Here is a 23376-nt window from a genome sequence, read left to right as displayed (position 1 = left end):
AAACTCCATCCACATTTTAAACTGCTTTATCAATGAATTCCATTAATAGCGTAACTGTTTTTCTGAACTACTTCCACTAAATTTGAAATGCATATTACATTAAATCTACATTTTATAAAAACAATATTTTATTTTTATTTACTATTTTAATTTAAATCTGTGTTAACAGAATTTTAATGATTTAAATTTAAAAAGGTTCATTAAAAATTAGAAGAATTTTAAGTCCTTTTTGCGGTAGGGGGTCACCCATGTAAAATAATTTATTCAATGTTAAATACTTAATTATCAGGAGAAGTGTTATCTGACGTTTTAAATTCGTCGAGATTTAATTAAATTTAACAAATTAGTAAAAATTTTGACAAGTAATAAAAGAATTTTAAATCTTTCATTACTTAAATTTATTACGTTGGATATTTAAAAGGATATTTGTTATAAGTTATTATTTCGTGCAATTTCTATCTTTAAAAATGAAAATATATATATTTAAAATTGTTAAAAAAATTAATTTATTATATGAATTTCGAAATTGAAAATTAATAAAATGTATGAATAAAAAGATAAATTCCACAGTAACATTATAATAAAATAAAGGACATTGAAACCATCAATAAAACATTACTATCAAGGCTTCTATATTATTATCTCAATCTATTATTCAGAAAGAAGTAAATTATGAAATATATATTTAAAAGTCATATTTAGACCCATTGATCTCTAAAACATGAAAGAAGAGTTTCGTTGACCTTAAGTCACTTTTTCTCTCTTCCGAACAGAACCGTAATCCTCGTATAGAAGAATGGCTGCCCTAGGCCAAAAGCATTTCAAGGAACGCCTTAATCACATCTTTCTTGTTATCACTTAGTTGTAGTTATCATCTCCGCCACATTCGTGGTCCGTAGTGACAGGTAGCTGTGGTCGAGACAGTGTCCTTAATAATAGCAAACAGAACAAATAAAACAGAATAAATATTGCTAGATATACTTTGTAGCGTTGAAAATCGACACGATGACTTTCACTCTAACTTCGAAAATAATCATAGAGTTTATTTAGTTAATCGAATTCCATCATCAAAAATGAAATCATTCAATTCTCATTTTGGAAATGTCTTGCAGCTGGAAAGAACTACACCCAATATTTACATGATTATAAAAAAATCTATTTTTTATAATCATATAAAAAATTATCTTAACATATTTTAAAATGCCAGAAATATCTTAATATAATTTTCTGTTGCTTTTATGATGCATTTCAAGACATTCATTTAATGTATAAAAGATTATAAAGTATCGTATCTAAGAACTATTTTGAGTGAAAGTTTTATGTAACTTACTCTTTTCAATTCAATTTAAAATTTGGAATAATTTCAATAAAGATAAAAATATATATATATATATTGAATATTTTTATTCATTCTGTCTAACAGTTTAGTCGCAGATTTCTTACGATTCTTAAGTGATGAAAATTAATATATATTTTTTTTCATACAAATAACTTATTTATTTAAAAATCGGTTGTCTTAAAATTTTTATGTAAGCTGTAGTTGTTATACCGAAGTACAGCAAAACTTAGATTTAGCGTTATCGTTTGTTTGCCTTGGCACTAAATCGAGTCTGACGGTAACAGAAGTATTTTAAACAATAAGAATTATACGCTGTAGCAAAGATGACGAACTAAACACTGCTTCGAGAACTATATTTAAGGGCCGACGGTGTGAGAACGTAACATAACGTTATCGTGTTAATGATGCCGTGACAATGCTACGTCTTGTTGTTGTCAATCAAGTTATGTTTACTTACTGAACAAATTTTCTCCCTTATAATATATTTTAAAATAATTTTTGCAGCGGTATAATGATATTAGCTGAACTTTTCATTTAAAATCTCTGAATAACTTAGAAATACTACACCGCTGACGTTAGAGAACGACATGTGATTCGCGAGTAGCGCTTTGGCCATAGTAACGAGGTCTTCATAAAAAATTTGAGCTCGGGAAATTGAAAATCACACGATTTAATGATTAAAAAAACATCGTTTGCAATGCGAAACTGTGCTTCTGGTAATTCACCAAAGGATTCTTTATTTAATACAGTATTTTTGAGGAAGGCCCGTTCGCAGTTATTCACTGGTGCTTCCTTAGGAGGACACTATATCGAGGTTTGGCTGAATATCAACACATATATTGATTATAGAAAGTATCTTAGATTTTTGAAATAGATAATTGGCATGTTTCAAGATATGACTTGGCAAAGATGAAGATCTTCTTTAAGGATGTAATATTTTACATACAAAAACAATTGTTTTGATATTTGTTGTTAACGTTTTAATGTTATAATTTAAGAGAAAAGTAATTAATTTCATTTCAAGAGAATTATAATCATTAGAAATTATAACAAAGACGATAAGAATATCAAAATTATTATTAAAAATAATAATAAATTTTATTTAATTTATTTCTAAAAGAAAAGATTTAAAATAAGATAATAAATACATATAATTATTTAAATATATTAAAATTAATATAAATTGAGAAATTTTTAGGATTTATTTGAAACATTAATCTCGTTAGTTTATATAATTTTATTAATGAATTATAATTATAATAATAATTATTGCAAATTAGAGGCAGATCAAACTGTTTTTCAATTAAAAAAACTACATGTTTCAATAGAATATTCAAGCAATAAAGTTCGCAAGATTTATAATTAGTCTCCATCAAGCTTCTGAAGGCGTATACAATTATAAGAGGAATAAAAATTCATTCGAAATAATTTAAAATTCAAAATAATTTTGAAAATTTTTTCGAAATTTCATTTATTTTAATTCGCTTTAGTTTTATTCTATTCTAATTGTATACGCCTGGAAGACATTGCAAGATTTATAATTAAAGTTTTTGTTCTAGTAATATCATTAGTTATATATGTAAATAGTTAAATATATAAATGTAATTATGTATAATATTTTAATAAAATTAGAGGTTCTTTCGTATTGAAAGTTAAAATAAATTAATAAAAATTAATTTCTATAACAGCATACAGCCTATGAGATGACTGTCATCTACTATTTTTCATTTAGCCTTATTTCTTTTAACTCTTTCACCCTGTGGGCACTAAGAGGACCTCATTTTAGCAAGCTCATTATGGGTTCGGCCGGATGGTGAGGGACGGGGATCGACATATCCGATCGGACCAAACTTCTAGGGATTATTCGACCCGTCTCGATTCAATCCTGGTTCCCCCAAAGCGGTAGGCTGCCACCTTGACCGCTCGGTCATTCGGCCGAATTTCATATAGGCTTTAATGAATAGAACTGTAGTAGAAATTCATTAAATTAATTAAAGAATTTTTGATATATTTTACATCCTACGTTAAGTTCCTACGGTTAATTAAATATTAAATCTTACCTAGTGCAGTTTTAATCTAAGAGAACCTTACGTAATCATGAACTTGTGAGGCTTCTTTCATTTGAGTTTATGAAATGTAAAGTCCATATCACACGATACTTGACATTGTACGAGGTCTAAGATTAAAATTAAAAATTGACTGTTAGTATTGGACTAAGGTCGAGTATCGTCAAGCGTATATTTCTGCGTGTCAAACACTTAAAAGTACCAAGTCCTACACCAAAGCCTAAGTTGTTTATCATTAAAACCGCTATTGGTCTCATCGTTCGACCAATCAAAATACGCCTATTAATTTCGGATTTTTTTACATAATTTATATTATTAGCTATTTAATTATTTAGCCCCAGTAAATATATGTATGTAAAATAACAACTCGTCACAAATATGTAATTATTTGCAATGGAAGAAATAAAAGAGTAATTTATTTATATTTAATAGTTTTAATTTGTCTATACAAAGAAAATTAATAGTTATTTATTGAATAAAGAAGAGATATCAAACTGTCCATTGAAATTGTTATAGTTATCCTTTAAAATTTCTCATTAGTTTTTTAATTCCAGAATATTTTAAACACAAAACAAATAAATAGACAGGCTTAAATTACATGTATGTATATATACAATATTAATTTAATCAAATTCTTTAAAATAAATCAATATGCAATTTTTACCATTAGTTTGCTTGTTGATAGAACTTTTATTCTTCAAATCTCTATTAATAAACAAGTAATAATGACATGCTTTCTCCTTTTTATGTAAATATGATGTCATAATTATTTAAGAATAAAAAGAGGAGCCATTCTTTAATAACATTTAAGACGAATTTATTTTATTCTTAATTAATTCTAACGAATAGAATATTTATTAGCGTTAATTATTAGCATTAATAAATGGTTGAATTATATTTTTATTTTATTATAATTATAATCTGACTATTATATAGTCGAATTAACTATTGAAATAATGGTAGGGAATAGATTTGATGATTCATTAAACTTTAAGAAATCCGTCGATTCGCTAGACTTACTCTCTTCAGATGTTGATATTTAATCTCATCAGATTTAATTCATCTTTCAAAACTATAAGTTAATATATTATTCTGAAAGAATTAGTCCGCCCACTGTCAATCAATTGTTCCTTTTTACATTTGTATTTTTAATCTTTTAATTCAGCGATTTCTATCCTATATCAGCATTATTACATCAAGAATTGCTCAAATGTTTCGCGAACAATTTATTTTATAAAAAATTGGTAATATAGCAACTAAGGTAAACGAATTAATTAACTAAACTTAATTAACAATAATTAGCAACAAAGTTAATTCTATTTGTGAGTAAGTTCTGTAAGGTTTCCTGCTTCTATCATTATTTTCAAAGTTATTTATTTCAAGAAAACAAATTAAATCGAAGTAATTTGAATATAGTTTACAGATTTTAACAATTATATATGTTTTTAACAGAAAAATTATATGTTTTTAAATAAAATAGTTCTTAAACAATAAATGTTTGGTTCATCTTCGATACATAATTAAATACAAGCTTCCATGTGAGAAAAGTCCTGGGTACTGTATCTTCTGTTGTATCTTTCTTCAGACGGCCATGTATAGTATTAATAACTTATTAATTCTTTATTTTTCATATCATTCATACTTAAAATATATAGACCTCATCCCTTATATTTTATCCAATTCTTACATTTTAATTTTTTAGTTATAGTTTCTAGATTTTTATATACGTTTATAGCCTATATTTAGGGAAACCAACATTATATTTTGTCTTTAATTTCGAAATTAGTGTTAAAATCAAGCTGATTATGCAGTAATGAAAATTATTTTATATATAATTATTAATTATGCGATATAAGAAGAAGAAGAATTAGAATTTCATATAAAACACATTATTTCCCAACTTATAGATTATTCATGAATAAATCAATTAATGTGACAATGTGAATTATGATATTTCAAGTAAATTTAGCTGAAAGTTATTTGTATTTAATTATTAAAATGCAACAAGTTTAAGTAAAAATATTTACTTAATAAAAAATTATTTAATATTAAACAGAATTTTCTGATGTTTTCTTGCTAGAAGGCATACTCAATGTTGTGATATCATTAAATAAACATTACTAGAAATTTTATGCATGGATTCACTTATAATTTTACGTTTTGTTATGATCTCGTTTAATATTCAGTTTAATATCTTTTTCATCATATTTGAGGCTGTAACGATTGTCATAAAAGTGATTGATTGATTCATCGCGTAAAAAAATAAATCATAAAATAGCTATTAAATTTATCACAGAAAATAATTAAATTACTTTATATTATTTATATTTGTATTATAAATAAACTAAAAATCAGTAAATAATTTTTAAATGAATTTTACTACTGTAAAAAAATGTAATAATCTGTTTTAAATCCAATATTTCAATACTTATCTTTGAAGACATTATGAAGAAACTACCGAAAGGAAAATTTAAAAATTGCCTTATTTTATACTGAATTTCATTTTTTATTATTTAAATTCCTTTCATCCAATAGAATTGAGTATGTTGGTGCTTCGCGTCGGCTAATCAATCAATCAATCAATCAATCAATTAATCATCCAAGGAGAGCAATTATAGTTTATTCTAACAAAATTATTTTTAATTTAAAATTTTATAAATAAATTTTAGCGTTATAACAACAAATAAATTTTACAAGAAGAAATTAGTATTATTTTCCGGCTGTTATAAACAAGAGAGAAAATATGGCTACCGGTCAAAAACGACACCAAGATTTTTACATTTTTTTTTTTTTTTTTGCCTCGGGGAGCTTGAAACGTCTAGAAATGTAAAAAATGTTGGAGCTTTTTTTCTGTACGTTTGGATGTTAGTGTGTGTGGAAGGGCATGACTTTTTCACCCACTGTGAAGCTTAATAACTCTTGTGAGTTTTGTCGAAAATATTATGAAATTTTGCAGGAAAATTTGTATATTAAGAGAAAATGTTTCTACAAATTTTCAGGAAAAATCGAACCATTGGTTCCAGAGATATTAAGAGGATTGGGGTCATATCTCAAAATGCTTCCAAGTTGTGAAATTTTTTACTCGTACAAATTCTTAGTTTATATACATATATTTACTCCGAATCTAGAATCGGAAATTACGGACATATTTTTCGTTTTATTAATCATAATTTTCATAGAAATTAGACCGAAAGATCTTTGAAGAGGTGGAAGGGATAAAACTTTTAAAATAGTTAAATAACCCATTTTACGAGTGATCATTCGTATCAGTAACTTTTCCTAAACCTGCAGAACTCATCACTTTGTTTTCATCCTTAATAATTGCTACCAGTATAAAAGTACTGGTAGTATTTATTAAGGATGAAAACAAATAAAGAATGCCAGGAAAGTCTAACAATGATATTGCCAGCTTTTTAAAAATGTATTGGTAAGATAAGTCACATTAAGAAACATCTATTATTTTACTTTTCTTAGTAACATGAATTTTCCTTGTCATAAAATAGCACATAAGTTGTAACTCATAAAAGAGTTATCTGATTAATTAGTTGGGTTGAATCTTTTTACAAGATGGCTGCTCACAAAAGGTGTTATATGGTCAATCTCGATTTTACGGAGGTTTGATTTGCAAGGGATCAAACCTCCGTATGGGAGAAAACATCTAGAAGTTTCAAAAAATTCGAATTCAAATCGGACATGATAGTAAGAAAATACCTTATTTTTGAGAAGTGTATCAATAAATTGAATTATAAAGCTTATCAAACCCTAATTCAACACTCCTTACATCTTTACTTCGAAATATTCTTTCAAAGAATGTTTCATAAGTTTCGGAACTTTAGTTTGTTCGTTAAAGTGCGTTAGTTTCATTATATTGAAAATAGTAATAAAATTAGACGTAATAAAGATGATAATAGATCATGGTACATCTCATCAGCAGAGACATCATTAATAAAAATATTTTTAATATTAAAAATTAATAATTCAGAGTTTTATTCTTCGATTTTGTAAAGTGTGTTAGAATAAGTACAAAAATTGAAAACTAAATACAAAAAACGTTTTTAAGTCTTCTGTACGTCTAATCAAAACCATCGAAACACAGTTAACATTAGTGGAGCAAGCGTTATTTACCTCTACCTACACATATGCAAATTGTTTAAAAGCCCCTCTGGCTTCGGATCCTTGTAAAAATGTTTATAAAAATAAAAAAAATTAAAATATTTCCGCAAATCTTAATTATGTTACGTCGGAATGGGCGTTTAGAAAACTTCAAAATGTTTTTATATTTACTTTCACCGTTGTAATCGATTCTTTGATTTTTATAACTATTCTTACAGATATACATTTTATTAGTTTTGAATTTTTTATTAAATCAGTTTAATTGCTTTACTTCTTAGATTGAAATTTATATGGGCATTTAACAAATGACAAGTTGAAAGTAGTTATAAAAAATACTTAATATTCAATAACTCAAAATATTCTTCTTAAACTATGCCTATGAATTGTAAAATTAACTTACTTCAAATGATTAATTGTTAGACTTTGTTTCCGTTTATATCTATTTATTCACTGCCACATGGTATAAATTATAGAAATCCAAGTTATAATTAAAATTTGAAAAAAGAATTTTACATGTTTGTCGAGAATTTAGAAGCAATATTGTAGTTCTTTTTAATTTTGGAAATATCATTTAAGTTTATTATTCTGTAAGATCGTTTAATGTAGTATTTTATTTAAAAATTAAATTATAGATCGACTAAACAAGTGAATATAGGAATTTAAAACCTTTTGCATGATTTAGTTTAGCACAACAATATTGTGTCTAAATGCTCTATGTAAACAGAAGAGCCATTAAAAATTGAATCATCATCATCTATGCCGGAAAGTTAATTAAACAATTCAAATTCGTGGCCATGCGAATAAAATTAATATTAAAAATATCTAAAAATTATTTCTCATTACTATTTAAATGTTATTTAACTGCAAACTTGTATTTTTATTGATCATCATCAAAGAAATATTAGGTTATGCTGTATATACTACTCGTAATTGAATGAATATTTAAATTATAAATTATTTTCAATCCCGGCTTTCTATAAATTACTGTGTATTTCTAATTTGAATATCCTTTTAGCATAGAATAAGAACCAGACAAATAAATTTATTTATGCTCAGATTTTCTTCTTAAATTTCTACACAACGATTATTATATGAAAATTCCTTACATTACAATATTATAAACGTATGAAAATGCAGTTCAATGATTATTTGAATTGCAAAAATAAATGAATTTAAATTATTTTAATGCTTTCATGGATTAAAATTTTAATTATTATTATTTTATATAATATATACTATATAGTTTTAGATTGCATTGTTATAATAGTCTACTAGAATAGAAATTTAAAATGTTGCCATCATTCTTTATTAATATAATATAAACTTCAAACAGAAAAACAATATCTGCATATTTGAGGAATCCTCTTCCATGTTCTTATAATGTTAGAACATAACAGGAGTCCGTCATTATTTAGGGAATAATAGAATAATACATATAAAATAGCATAACAATTTTTTAAAATAAATTTTGGATTACGCTATTCTGGATTACGCTAATTTTAAGCTTTCTTGGCTCCATCTCAATGGATTTGTTGAAACTTCATACATAACAAGATTTATTTCATTCAATTTTGGATATTGAACTTAATAAAAGATCCTATATTATTAGGTATACAGCTTATATTGAATAGTATTATTATAAAATATGAAAATATAACACTTCAAAGCATTTAAGTATTATTCAACGTAAACGCTCACGCACATAGACTAAAAACCGTCAAGTGAAATTTTATATATTTTGAAATCCATGAGTTATTGAAATTTTTTATGTTTAAAGGATTATATGAACTTTAGTTAAATTTATCTGGGCTAATATTGAAGAAGAATAAAATAGGAATCTGAAATTTACTTTTAAATATTTTAAGAAAAAACATAGTTTCTGATTATTGTAACAAATAATTTATTTGTTATTTATAAAGAAATCAGTTTTACTATATTATTCCATATTTTCTTGTTAGGTTTTCAGTTTAAAAAAAATAATAATGCATTTCTTTTATTAGAAACTAATACAAAGTTTTTTTGATATTAATCTCTACTACTGCCGATGAATTGATTCATCATTATTTCTATTTTTAATCTATTTGATGACTATATTAAAAACATTTATCTAAATCAATCTAATAATGACTTAATTAAATTCACAAACAATTTATCTTGTGAGCTTAATTACCCATTAACATGTGACATAATCAAGTTTTTAATGTATACACATAACTTTACATTTAAATTTGCCGTTTCTTGATTGTGTATAATTTTCTAATTGTATATAAATAAATTCTATGCTTGAAACTTAATAATTACGTTAAGATTTTCATTTGCAAAACATTTCTATCTGTATTCAAATTGTATGCATTTATGATGATGTTATTGAGTTAAAGAAGCTTAATGATATGAGTATTGGCTTTTGTTCCTTTTATAAATTAAATTGTTAAATGTTATTTAATCATTAAAACTTTTGTATATATGAAATGAAGAATTTTTTCACAATTTTTAGAGAGAGTAAGAGCATGTTCCAATATTCCTTACAATTAATTAACTTTTAAATAAGACAATACCCAATATAGCAAAGAAATATACCAATTAGATACACTTAAACTATGTAGAGTTATAATACAAACATGAATATTATTTTAAAAACAAACTTTTGTTTTATAAGGCGAAATATAAAACAAATATTAGAGTTATTTCGTACTTAAGTACAGTTTTATTCATTGTATAAAACAGTAGCCTCTGTATTAAGAATTCTGCGCAGTATGCTGCTGGCAAACAATTTTTTACACAGAAGAACAGAAAGAATATCATGTTAATTAGATCTATCTGTCAGAACTGTCATGAAAGAATTGCAATATAAACATGAGTGTCTGGTTAAAAATTCTGTGCGAGTAGATAAATACAGCAGATATCATACGTGGAGAAAGATTTGAAGGCAATTACATGTGAACTATATAGCCCTTTGCATACATATTAATGTCAGAAGTCTATAAATACCTCAAAAAATTGAATTCATTATTCTTATACATACATTAAGAATATAATTTCAGACTTGAGCTTATCATAGATCAAGATTAGGTTGAAATCACAATGATTTTGTTGTAGATTGTTATGTGGAATATGCTCTTCGTATTTAAAAATTTGTGGAATTTAATGTAAATTTTCAATAAAATATTGTAAAACACGATTTATTTAATTGTCTTAGTGATATAATTACTATAAAATCGCATAATTGTTTTTTGTTTTTATGATGTATTATAAATTATATTCCGTTGTACTGTTATGAACAGTAAAAATTCATAAAATTTTAAGTTATTATGAAAGTTGTATCAATGGATTGAAAATGACATATTCAAATAATTTTAAAATCTTTTCATCCTGAAAGTATTAAGTAATGTGACATATATTAGTCATAAATTAATACTTTCAGGACAAATGTAATCCAACCAGATCTTATATAATCGTATTTTATATGTGAAATAAATAATTGAGATTGACTAATGCAAACGAGACAAAGAAAAATACGAGTCTGAATAAAATCAGTTCTTTGTCTGAGAATTTTGTGGGTGTGAGATTTTGTAAAGGTTCAATATCTTAAAAAAATTATTACATTATTTAATTATAATGTTATATGTAAGACGTATGAGTAATATATAATATGACTATGATATAAAATAATAATACTCCAGAAATTTTTCATTTATCAAGTTTTGTAGGTCACATAAGAGTATGCAATTTTGCGATTTTGCCTTATTAATACTATGACGATGAATTTTAATTTGATACTACCGATTGGCTCTTTGAAATGTTCTTAATAAAATAATTTAGAATAGAATCAGAAAGAAATGTTTTGAAAAGGCTGCGAAATCCTTTACAAATTGTACTCTTAAAAATAGGATAGGTTAGTAAGGGTGCATACTAAGTTGTAATTTTATTTGTCCATTGGTTTTTATGATAACGTGATAGCAGAGAAAATAGTTTTCAGTTAAATTATTTTTCCTTCTTTTATATTAAAAAAAGTGCTTTGCAGCAACCTGATTCTACCAAAAATTCTGATTATAAAATTTAGGAAAATCAAATAGCAAGTCATTATTCTGATGAAATAATTTGATTGATACTTTATGATTTTTCGTGTGGACAAACACTAGTTTAGATTGTAGGGATAGGTTGATAAACAATTATTGAAATTATGGGTTTTATTGATTTCAATTAAAGTAAAAATTATATAGGGTAAAACCGGGTGAGATGCTTAAAGTTTTTTTTAAACGCATATAACTTGCCTAACTGTGGTTTCCAGAAGAAATAATTATATAATGCATCTACAGCCAAGGGTTATCTTTTAATGAAAGTGAACAAAGTTTAATAAAAACCTGATGTAACAGAATGGTAGCAACGAAATGACACCTGTCTGTTTTGGGCATCTATCCGGTACATCCGGGAGAGTTGCCTAATGTTTAAGAATGAGATGCCTGCTTTATTTAACATTTAATTTAATCAACATTTTGCACTTTTTGTATTTTCTACACACTGTAATATACATTGTGCATGTTTCGTGCCTCCATTTTTTGTACATTGCGCATCGAATTTAATCGGCTTTACTTGTCGCGATTTTGTGACTTAATTATAAACAAGTTGTTTTTTTTCATTTTGATTACCTAACATTAAATTTAATCCAAGAGCTCGCTTTCCTAAATTACTGTCTTCTGCGAAGAGTACGATATGGAATGTTAAACTCTCTGCTTGCTTGATAGTAATTCAGACGATTAGTATGTATTGTTTCACTGAAGAACTAAGTTTTTTTTGGCCCATTTTTTTCTATTGATATCAGTTTCCCTTCTTTCGTATTCAGAAAACATCTAAAGTTAATGAATTTAATTAAGTTCATAATAAAATATTTCAGAAAAAGTATGCATCTCTCCTTTAAATTAATTAGGCATCTCATCGGAGAGATGCTATTTCTGTATTTTAGACTAAAATTATTGGAGGGCCTCTGGCTTCGACTACAGCACGATCAACTAATCCTACTTTCACAAGAAACAGAAATATCACGTAAGCATATTAGAATTTCGGAACATGAATGTTGCAAAAAAGTTTATAGAGCGATGATAAACAAACTTACTTTTTATGAAAAATTTGGCAAAACAACCATTCGAAAAATAATGAAACAAATACATTAAGCATAGTCACCATTAGAGTGACTAGTGACTTATTCTACTGATACTATTTGAATAAACAATCTCTAGTCGTCTCTCCCGACTAGGCATCTCACCCGGTTTTACCTTATTAAATGATAATTCTTGAAATGAACTGGTATAGAAACAAACAGTAATCAAATAACTCTACAGATTAGAACATGTTTAATTCTACAGCATTCCTCGAAATTTTCTTTTGTGAAAAATAGAAAGTTTTAAGAGAAAAAGTGGCAGAAAACTATTTTTATCGCTAAATAAACAAACATAGATTTCACATCTTTCAACGATGTCTAAGAGTATGCATAATCTGTACCTCTAAGAGTAGGACGTATTCTTGAAAACACACCGTGCTTACACTTAAATGGATTAGTCTTAATTCAGGAAAAATCGTAGTTAGCAGTACATTCCATGCAAGCTCCAGCAAATTTTGCCAAAACCTAAGTTTGTTTATCGTTTGTATACGGCCCAAAGTGATACGTAAGGAGAAATCATCTGCCACATAACGTATCATACGATTTCGATTTATCATCTGTCTTTTTCAATCACCTTTTCGGTTTATCACTTGATCATACTCTTTTCAAATCAGCTTTTTTACATTTATTTTAAAGCATAATCGTTTAATTTCTTTAAATATCGTTATTCGAAGTCTAAAACTTTGGTACGCGTAAACATCTTTAAAGCTAAATATGCTTACTATATAGCGCGCAGGCTTAAAAAGGTTCGCCACATAGAAAGTTCGGTCTCTAGAGAGAACTTTCTATTTACATGTTACAAACGCGAAGAAAACCCGGAAAACTCCACGTGGAGTTTTCTGGGTTTTCTTCCGGGTTGCCAATCCGTTGGCGAGGTGCGAACCCACGACCAACCACCAGTGTTCAGTGGTTTTATCCCAAACCAAGTAAAGCATTTTTTTTTTGGCAGCAAACAAGTCATCACTTACACTTTAGAGATCTGAGAACTTACTGTTTCAAAGTGTAAAATATTTCGGAATTAGGTAGAAAATTTCACTTAGTTATTAAAATCACATTGTTCAATTTAAAGATTCACAATTTACGGAAACTCAGTTCTTTCTCTATAAACTGTGTATAGCACCAATCAATTAATTAATCAATATTGCAAGTATCCAGAAAATTCAAATTCGTATTCTTATATGCCACCTACTCTTACGTAAACTTCCCTGTAAGAAATAATGAACAGAATTAACGATTGAAAGGTAGAAGGATAGAACTCTCTTTAATTATATAAATATTTTTAGTTAAATCGCTGGATTACATATAATAAGAAAACAAAGATTAATCCATTTATTTGTAATTCCAAGAATAATAATTCATTGCTTTTCGCTTGCAATAGTTTGTTTTCATTTCGGCCATTTTTATCGTCAAATAATTCAATTTACAACTATTTTCATCTTTAATAATAAAGATAAGAATAAGTTTATAATTGCCTTTTTTCAATGTTACGCATACCTGTGGATACACGAATTATTGCTCTGAGAGTTATGAATAAATAGAGTGAACTTATTATTACATGTAAGTTATTAAGTTCATCAGCAAATGTAGTGGAGCACTTCTATTTATGTAATTAATATGATTTTCTGCCAATGTTTTACTTAAAATGGGATTCTATTCTTGTAACACTATCATTTATCATGCGTCACACGAAATTTTTATGTGCTGTATATAAGAAGAAATGCATAAATGACTATATTTATCTACATAAATGGCTAAAACCATTTAAGCATAGATAATAAATGGTTGACTTCAGACAAACAGAAATTTAATTACCTCTTATTTAATATTTATTAATAATTATATGAAGTTGCTATTACTCGCGAATTGTTACAAGCATATAATCTCTTGACGATATTTTATTAATTACAAAAGTTCTATTTATACAAAGTTTTCGTGATAATACGTGCATATTCCTGTTTCTTAAGATTTACTTTTAAATTATGTCAGAAATTCTTCCAAATTTGAATACTAAAAAAGAAAAAATGGAAGCGTGAGCTATTGGACTTAAAATTTGCTGTCCAGTGTATAACTTACAAGAAATAAAATGTAGTTATTCATTCTTTTAAATTTGCTAAATATGTATTAGTGTAGATACAATTCTTCAAATGACAGCTAATGCTTTCGAAGAAGTTAAAAAAACATACAAATGAGATTACATACCTTTATTTTAGTATTTAAAAAAGTATTTATGCCAAAAATACAGTAATAGTGTGTGCTTTAAACTGTACAGTGTATGACAGAACACTTTCCAACTTACAGAAAAACAAAAATAAATTAATACAGGTATAGATTATTCTATTATTTTTATTACTATTATTATTTTTTCCCATTTATTTAGCATAATAGTTTCGCTCTTTGACAGCTCTGTTTTAATAGTCACTTAAAAGTGTGCCATCACAATTATTATTAGAATATGAATTCATTTGTTCTTAGGTAATTCAATATATAAAATTTAGAGATATTTTAGAAAAACTGTATTAAAGATATGCTATTTAAATAAGATATTTAATTTTATATAATATATCATAATTTAATGACCATAATAACAGGATAAAAATAAATTATAGTAGTAAAATGTTTCTTATCTTATCTATAAAACGACAAGATGATCATTTTCGTAATGTTTTTATTTGAGATTTTTAATTTTATAAGAAATTCGTGAAAAGCACACAATGAATTTCCCAAATATCTTTTCAATTTATCAAATATACCTTACTGGCGCATCATTGCTTAGTAAATGTATAAAGTTATATAAAAAAGTTAATAACCGTTTGAACTTAAATAAATAATAAAATGCCATCTATCTATATACATTAATACTCTATACTGTGTTAGTGGTAAAGAAAATTAAAGCAATTCGAGAAGAAATAAATGTAAGATTAACAAGAACCGATGAATGAGTAATGTAATTTATTATAATTTTCTTCTCTCATTTTCCTAAGTTAATTTTCTAATTTTACCAATGATATGAGAATTTCCTATATTATTATAATTTCATTTATGATCTACAAAAAAATACATTCTTTTAACAGACATTTGTAGATAAACCACAATTTATTATTTGGTGGATCTGACGATTGAGTCTAGAAAGAAATTGGATTGAAACAGAACTCGATGCTATATATTAGCCTATTAATGCACAGAGAAATGTATAGTTAGAAAGAATAACTTGTGGATTTTATACGAAATTGGATAAAAATTGAAAAAATGTAATATTTTCTTAAAATAAAATAGTACATTATATTTAATATGAAAATTATTTATGCCAATAATACAGTAATAAATTGATTCAGGTTGTACAACCAGTTTTGCAGTACAATAAATAATATTTAAAATATTTATTTAATTAATTGTTATAAAATAAAATGTAGCCTTTGTATAAAAACTGATTCAATTTTATTTTTTTATTTAATATTTATGTTTCAAATCCATAGTTTTATAAATATTCTTTAAATAAACATTAGGTTGTAGACCTTATTTATTCCTTGTTATAGAAAAATCACTCAGGATATTATATACAATAGTTTAATTAATATATATAATTTTTTTAGTAGTTTTATTTTCTATTTTCTGTTTTAGCTTATTGATCTGTTAATACAAAATTAAAATTATAATAAAGATAAATATTCAATTTATTTTTAATATTTTTTATAAAAATTTTATCAATACTAAAATATATTTTTTATTATAAATTAATATTGTTATTTTGATTATTAAGCACAAAATTCAGTACTTAATATTAACTCAATAATATAGTTCGAAAATTTCTTTAATATGAAAATAATTTTAAAATGCATGATAAAAGCAATTAGGGGCCTTATACGTGGGTAAACAATTTATAACACATCAAGTTTAATGTTAATTAACAGTAATAAGAACAGGTGTGAATTCCTACTTAATACATTAAATATAGAAATGAAATCCTCAGTACTTCCTTTATTGCTGCAAGGAATACGTGACTTAAAAGGAAACATACACAGTGTTCTTACATCTCTACCAATTATTTGTGAATCGTTAAAGGCGATTAAGCCATTTATACAGACTAAGTCACTTCTATTCACGAAAGATAGTGCAAAGTGTGGCAAAAAAATCTAGCACTGTTTAAGATAAATTAGATTTAAATGATAGGTTTATTGGAAGATGTTTCTTGTAAGAATAACGAGTAATAAGTATCAAGTACAATCGGCATAATTATATTTTTGCCTACTTACTTTCATAGATATTACTTAAATAGTAAGTTGGGGACTTAACTGATAAAAACTTACAAATTGGTGGCTTCTTTCTCTTTTAATTTTAAAAACATGTCTACTTCTTTTTTTATTGTAAATATTTTTTTGTAAAATGAATATTAGTGCCTTTAGGCTTTATTCGTACAATGTAACAATAGCTTATAAACGTTCTTTTTTTAATTAATCACTAGTTTTTGTTTAAATCTTATTTATATTTGTTCGCGATTCATTAGAGATCAATGTTTCTTGGCCTAATATTATAAATACATTCAATTAATATTTTAAGTAGTAATTTAAATTTTTTTGTTTTCAGGAATAAAATTATGTCATTTTTAAAGATACGATTTTGCTGTATAAACACATAACAATTATTTATTAATTTAAATTAAAAAAATAAGATCAATTCGAAAATCATGAGATAATTTATCGATGAAATTAGACGTGTCCGTTTAGATTTGATTTGAGAACAATAAATTATATAAAATTACGATTTTAATATAGGCTATTTTGCAAATAATGTCTGTCAGATTTGTTCACTGATCTCTTAACAACGTATAGTTTTCTGTTAACCTTAAGGGTCAGGGCAAAGAAGTTACACTATCATAAATTCTGTACACAATAGTTCTTTGTTTGTTTACGGAGCTGTCATGAGTCAGAACACGACGTCAGCTAATTTCAACCTATATTTCATTTCTTCAAACAGATCTCAGATAATGGATTTTTGCAACTTTTTGATATGCCGCAACTTTATATGCTTTAACTCATTCTGTTGCCTAGCAGAAAAAAAAGGTTATTTATCTTTGATTCATTAAACATTATTTACATATTGTATATTTTACAGATAAATATTGTATGTAATTAATTTGTATACAAATTTAACTATTGTGTTATATAAAAATTAATTTAACTTAAAATTTAATTTGTATAAAGTAACAAAAGTAGTTTTCCTCTATTGTCCACGAAACTCTCTTAATAGTCGACAAACTAGATAAATATTGTTGTCAACAAGAGCCTACTTATTCAGTTACGTGATGGAAATCGCTTATTTTTATTTACTTATTTTTAACGATTTATCACTACTTCGTACCGTAAAGTTTAAAACTATTAAGTTAAATCATTAAATTTTGCAATAACAATTCTATAAATTATATAATAGATTATGGAATATGAGAGAAATTCGATTTAGATTTAAAATATAATAAATTGAAGCGAGTTTTTGGTAAACATAACAACAATCTTTCACTTTATTAAACTGTGCTTTAGAATAATTTTTAAACTTTTAATAACGATTAATAGGAAAATTTATAACGGTAATATAATAATGTTTAAGTAGGTTTTACACTCTCTTCTACTATTTCTTTTCTGTTCTAATCTCCAATCGTATATATACTTTCTTCAATATAACTGCCCCCGTTTCCCTACATAAAGCCTAAGATAATTAGCACATCTCAAACTGACAGAAGTTATCATTTTGACAGCTTGTAGCAACCCAACCTCTCAGCTTCTCTTGTATTTAGACAGTTCCATTTTCTGTTATCGATAAACAGCTTTAATCGTCCGAAATTACTCCCAACTGAGTCGTGCCAAAAGTGAATTGAGTCGTGCAAAAACTAGAAGCCATCAGTCACTATATCGGTTTTAGTAATAATAAGTGGCTGAAATTAATCTTATAGACTCCTTATCAAGTACATTTATATGGGGTATTATTACTTTTTTTGTTTTCAATTTTACTTAAATACATAAAATGGAAAAAATCTAATTCTCTTTACTAAAAATGTTTTTAATTATAACAAATATTACATACTGAAATTTTAACGTAAAGAGCATTATATATTATTTACGTTACGTTAAAATAATATTTAATAAATTAGAAGATAAATAATTAAATATAAAATCTGTTTTAAACATAATTTTTTTTTAAATTTTATCCTGTAAACGTATATTTTTTACATGTTGCAATTTAAATAAGATTCGGTTTTAAAAGATAGAGTAAAATTAAATTTATCGTATAGTAGTCCTATATAAATAATATAGGAAGAGCATGCTATAGAAAATAGATTGTGTTTGTCTGTACTCGCGTGACACATTAGTTTAAACAAGTAGTCACGTATACTATAATATGCTTACTCAATTGCATTAAAGTTACATATATTACCTAAGCTATTCTGCACGTAAACTTATAGATACAGTTTAAATATGTATTTAGAATTATTAAGTAAATATTAAGTATATATAATTAAAAATTTTCCTCTATTATATATGTAATATTATTATATATTTTAAATAAATCTAGAATACAATCTGTATTTAAGATTATGGATATTTAAAGAATGAAAAAATGCTGAAATAATTTTGAATTATATTCATTATAATTCTTTAATTATTAAAATTACTTTAAATTTATAAATTTTATCGTTTTTATCAATATTTAAATTATTAGACATGACTTAACGCTTAATTTCTCTTATCAGTAAACTTAATCATTTAAATTAGTGGGGCACAAACTTTTTTATTAGCGGGCCAAATTGTGTATAAATTGTAGTTAGGTTGCCCCAAATTATTTGTCCATTTCATAGCTATAAAAGTAGGCTTATTTCTATCATTTATAAGTGATGTGTCAAATATTTTCGTAAGCCGGATTTGGCCAGGAAGCATAATTTGGGTGCCACTAATCAATAAGAGTAATATTTTTGTTTTAAACCTATTTCTTTGAAATAAATTATAGAGGACGATTTTCTGTAACTTCATATCATGAATTGATTTTTCTGTAATTAGCTTTATGAGTTCAATAATCTTACTAAAGTAAATAAAATTTTGTTTTATTTCTTAAATATTTTTTCTGTAAATCATATGTACAAAACTAATAGACATTTTTAAGTATAATTTCTGTAATATTCAAAACTTTATACATCAATATAATGAGGAATGAATTATTACACTTATCAATAAAATTGTCTGTTTAAAGCATCGACAGCTTTAACAAATTGTAGAAAATATTTTTAATTAATAAGAAAACATGTAAATAATAATAATAATAATAATAATAATAATAATAGCCACCGGTGTTAACCGAGTATATCTCACTTAACCCAACATAATAATAATAATTAAATTAAAAATTATAATATTTTTTAAGATAAAACAAATATTAAAAAACATTTTACACTTCAGAAATGATGTCCAATTACATCATTATAATTTTAAAAAATAATTTTAAAGTGACCCAAGATACAGTTTTCATAGTGCTATTAGAACATTTCAGAATTTAAATGCACACAAATTTAAAAAATGAGCAATAAAAAAATGAAAATAGACTATATTATAAAGCCATGTGAAAGTTAAGAATATATGTGAAAGGTCCATTAGTTCTCAACTAATCAGAAGGTACTCATGTTCCGTGCACTCGGAAATCATGTTCTTAGAAATTCGCCTACGGCTTTCACGTCAAAGAACTCTACTTCTCAATAATTTAGAGAAAGTTTTGTCTCGTAATATTTTGCTCGTAAGATCAATATTAACCGTAAAAGAAGACAAATCTCAATAGAGCGACTGTTTAACAATAAAAAAAATACATAGTTGCTTAACATAAATGCTTGTTAAAACGAAAAATAAATCTTGTTTAAAAAACAAAAACGCACATGTTCTACTCTAAGAATTAGCAGTAGTAATGAAAAAGCATCATTAACATAAAATATTGCAAAACTAACTTCACCAAACTTCCTACGGTAATAGTAGACATCTGCTGTATAAATCATTCAGTGTTGTATGAAAGAATCTCTTGGACCCGCAGAAGCTGAATTTAGCCTAAGGGAGATAATAATTCACAGCTTAATATTCTTTTAAATGAGAAAAAGCAAACGGCATAATAGCTAAGAATTTTAAGAAAACTTTTTCCTGTTCCAAAAGACTGACAAAACCAGAACTTGATTACGACTATTAAGGAAAGTCAGCTATATCAAATTCTGGAAATAATCTCTTGCTATAATTAGAAAGACAGTATGTTCTCTGTATTATTACAGAGTATTCAAATATAGATTCCGAATGGTTGAAAAAGGCGTGACTTGTCTGCCAAGCTAACCTGGAATTTCATATAACAGAGGTGGAGTTTTAGCAGACAGCTGCTTGGACTACACTAGCCACAATCATGTAATATCGTCAGGAAGATCTTGCTATTTGGACTTGTACTGGCGATGCTGTCATGATGTATGAGACAGGCAATAAGTGCCGTTGATTAAAGGTCAGTCTGAACCCCCAATGTACGTTTAGCTACTGTGCGCCATCACGACTACCGTGGACTAAGAAAAACTCAAATCGTGCGCAGTCTTGTGTTGATCAATTACTCACATCTCATGTGGCCGGTTTTCTAACCTGATATACAATGAAAAAATTTGATTATGGTTTGGTCCATCAACAATTTATTCTTAAATTATCTGGATAGATAAATGGTAATAGTCTAACTATTCGATTATATAACCGACACTGTCTATTTTCCACAATTTACAATATATGTAATTAGAATAATTTACAAAATGAAACCGACTATTCGACTGCTCGAGTTATATAAGACTGATACATCAAGCGTGAAACTATTAGGCCTAATTATAGTGAAATTCGGGTTGAATAGTTTGAATTAAAATATACAGTTGTAAAATATAAATATTTACATGGTAAAGAATTATCGTGGTGTAGACTTTCTCAAATGATAAACGCAAATTTAATGAAAACTTCATAAAAACTGTTATGTAGTAGAGTCTTTAATAATAAAAGATCTTATAGTGGAGATCTATAACGGTTGTGTCAATATACATTTGTTAATAGTTGATTTGTCTCATGGTTATTTCTAAACTTACAATATAAAATAACGTCGTTCTTTAGCAATATTTACGTTAAGAAAGAATAGAGTCTTGCTTGTGAGAAGATATAACTATCGTCATTTATCACAGTAAATGGCCTAATAAGTTAATAAGATTTTAGTTAAATTTGAAATTTAAATTTACAAGCTTTCATGAAAATTTGTTTTGTGTATACGCTGTTTAAATTAATTTGTATACATTTAAATTTTAATTAAATATATAACTCGAATTTTTCAGAAAGTTTCTTGAATTAGTACTGTATGTTCATGTATAGGCTTACATGTGATCTCTATTAATTTTGATTAAAAGATATTTTAAGAGTATAATTTATTGTAATAGCAATTACACATTTTCGTAATCAACACAAGAATATGTAATTGTATAAGCATGCATTAAAATGTATATACCAAATTAAATATTCATGAGGAAATTTCAAAAAAGGAAGAAAGTTATGTTTAACTGAAATTATCTTGGGTGGAAAGTCACTTTTGCAAACTTAATCTCGTTGACAACATCTGTCTCCATTATGAGAATTTCAGAAAGGGGTGTGAGTCAAATGTCGTGTTTAATAGATGTTAAGCTCAGCGATCAGGTAGCAAGTAGAACGTCACATAAATCCAGCATATGACTCCACAGGGGTTCTGCTCTCTGTTGTTAGGTGTCTGAGTGCTAATGGGTTGGGCGGTACAGTTCATACTGGTACACATTAAAAGATACTACATTCCGCACATGTAACAGCTGTGACATTGCAGTACAATCCGTGGGTCAAGGGTATGGAATTCCCAATTCCTTGATCGCCCCGCCCTCACCTTGGTTGATCATCTAATGGTACAAATAAACAAGATAGGTCGGGAAATTCCCGTCTCCTTGATACTTTCGACATGGATCAAACGATTGTCGATCTGTTGTCTTATGTACAGTACGTTAGGATTACAAGTAAAAGAAAAGGTGTTTTTCGGTAATAAAAACCAAAAGTAGAAAATAATTTTAATTAATTTATTTTTACTTTTAATAAAGCTTATTTTAATTTTAGTGTGTCTCAACTACGTCCATTACAAAATAAATTATCCTATAAAAAGTAAAATAGATCACAAAGACAGATTATAAAAATAGCATCTGTAGTAGATGATCCTGACATATAATTAAAGTGTAAAGTGCTTTTAGTAACCTAAAATTTAACTAAAACGAAATATAATTTCGAAAATTATTAATTGTAAGTTCAGATATTATCACTGGCTAAAAAATCTACTTAATAATTATTGATAATGTGGGTAATTTTTATTAAAAACGAATTAAATATATAACTTATTATATATTCATCCAGAAAATTTAAGATAATAAAAGAAGAGAAAAAAATTAATATCTGAAAAATCAATTTATCGTAAATTAAGCTGTTGAGGAGCGATTGAGATGCATCTCTGCCAAGTTATTATTTCGGCCAAGGATACAGTTAAGGAAGATGTAATTCTCAAGGCTGGAAAAAATAAACCCCCAATCAAAATGATTCAATGTTTTTGGAAACTGCCAATCAAATTCAAGGTCTAAATTTGTCATCTATTTAGAGGATGTGTACATAAATCTC

The 23376-nt window shown here is 26.3% G+C and overlaps 1 long non-coding RNA gene across 1 annotated transcript in view; it reads right to left on the bottom strand.

The window, feature by feature from the left end:
* LOC136988847 (uncharacterized) overlaps positions 1–23376 on the bottom strand; it is a 129255-nt gene that overhangs the window by 24561 nt on the left and 81318 nt on the right. The window contains exon 3 of the long non-coding RNA XR_010882820.1: positions 3400–3515. This is a non-coding gene — a long non-coding RNA (uncharacterized lncRNA). The remainder of the gene's footprint in view (positions 1–3399; positions 3516–23376) is intronic.

This window comes from Centruroides vittatus, unplaced genomic scaffold (genome assembly GCF_030686945.1).
Source record: "Centruroides vittatus isolate TY-2023 unplaced genomic scaffold, ASM3068694v2 scaffold_386, whole genome shotgun sequence".
NCBI classification, from domain to species: Eukaryota; Metazoa; Arthropoda; class Arachnida; order Scorpiones; family Buthidae; genus Centruroides; species Centruroides vittatus.
This window is presented reverse-complemented; position numbering and strand designations above follow the sequence as displayed.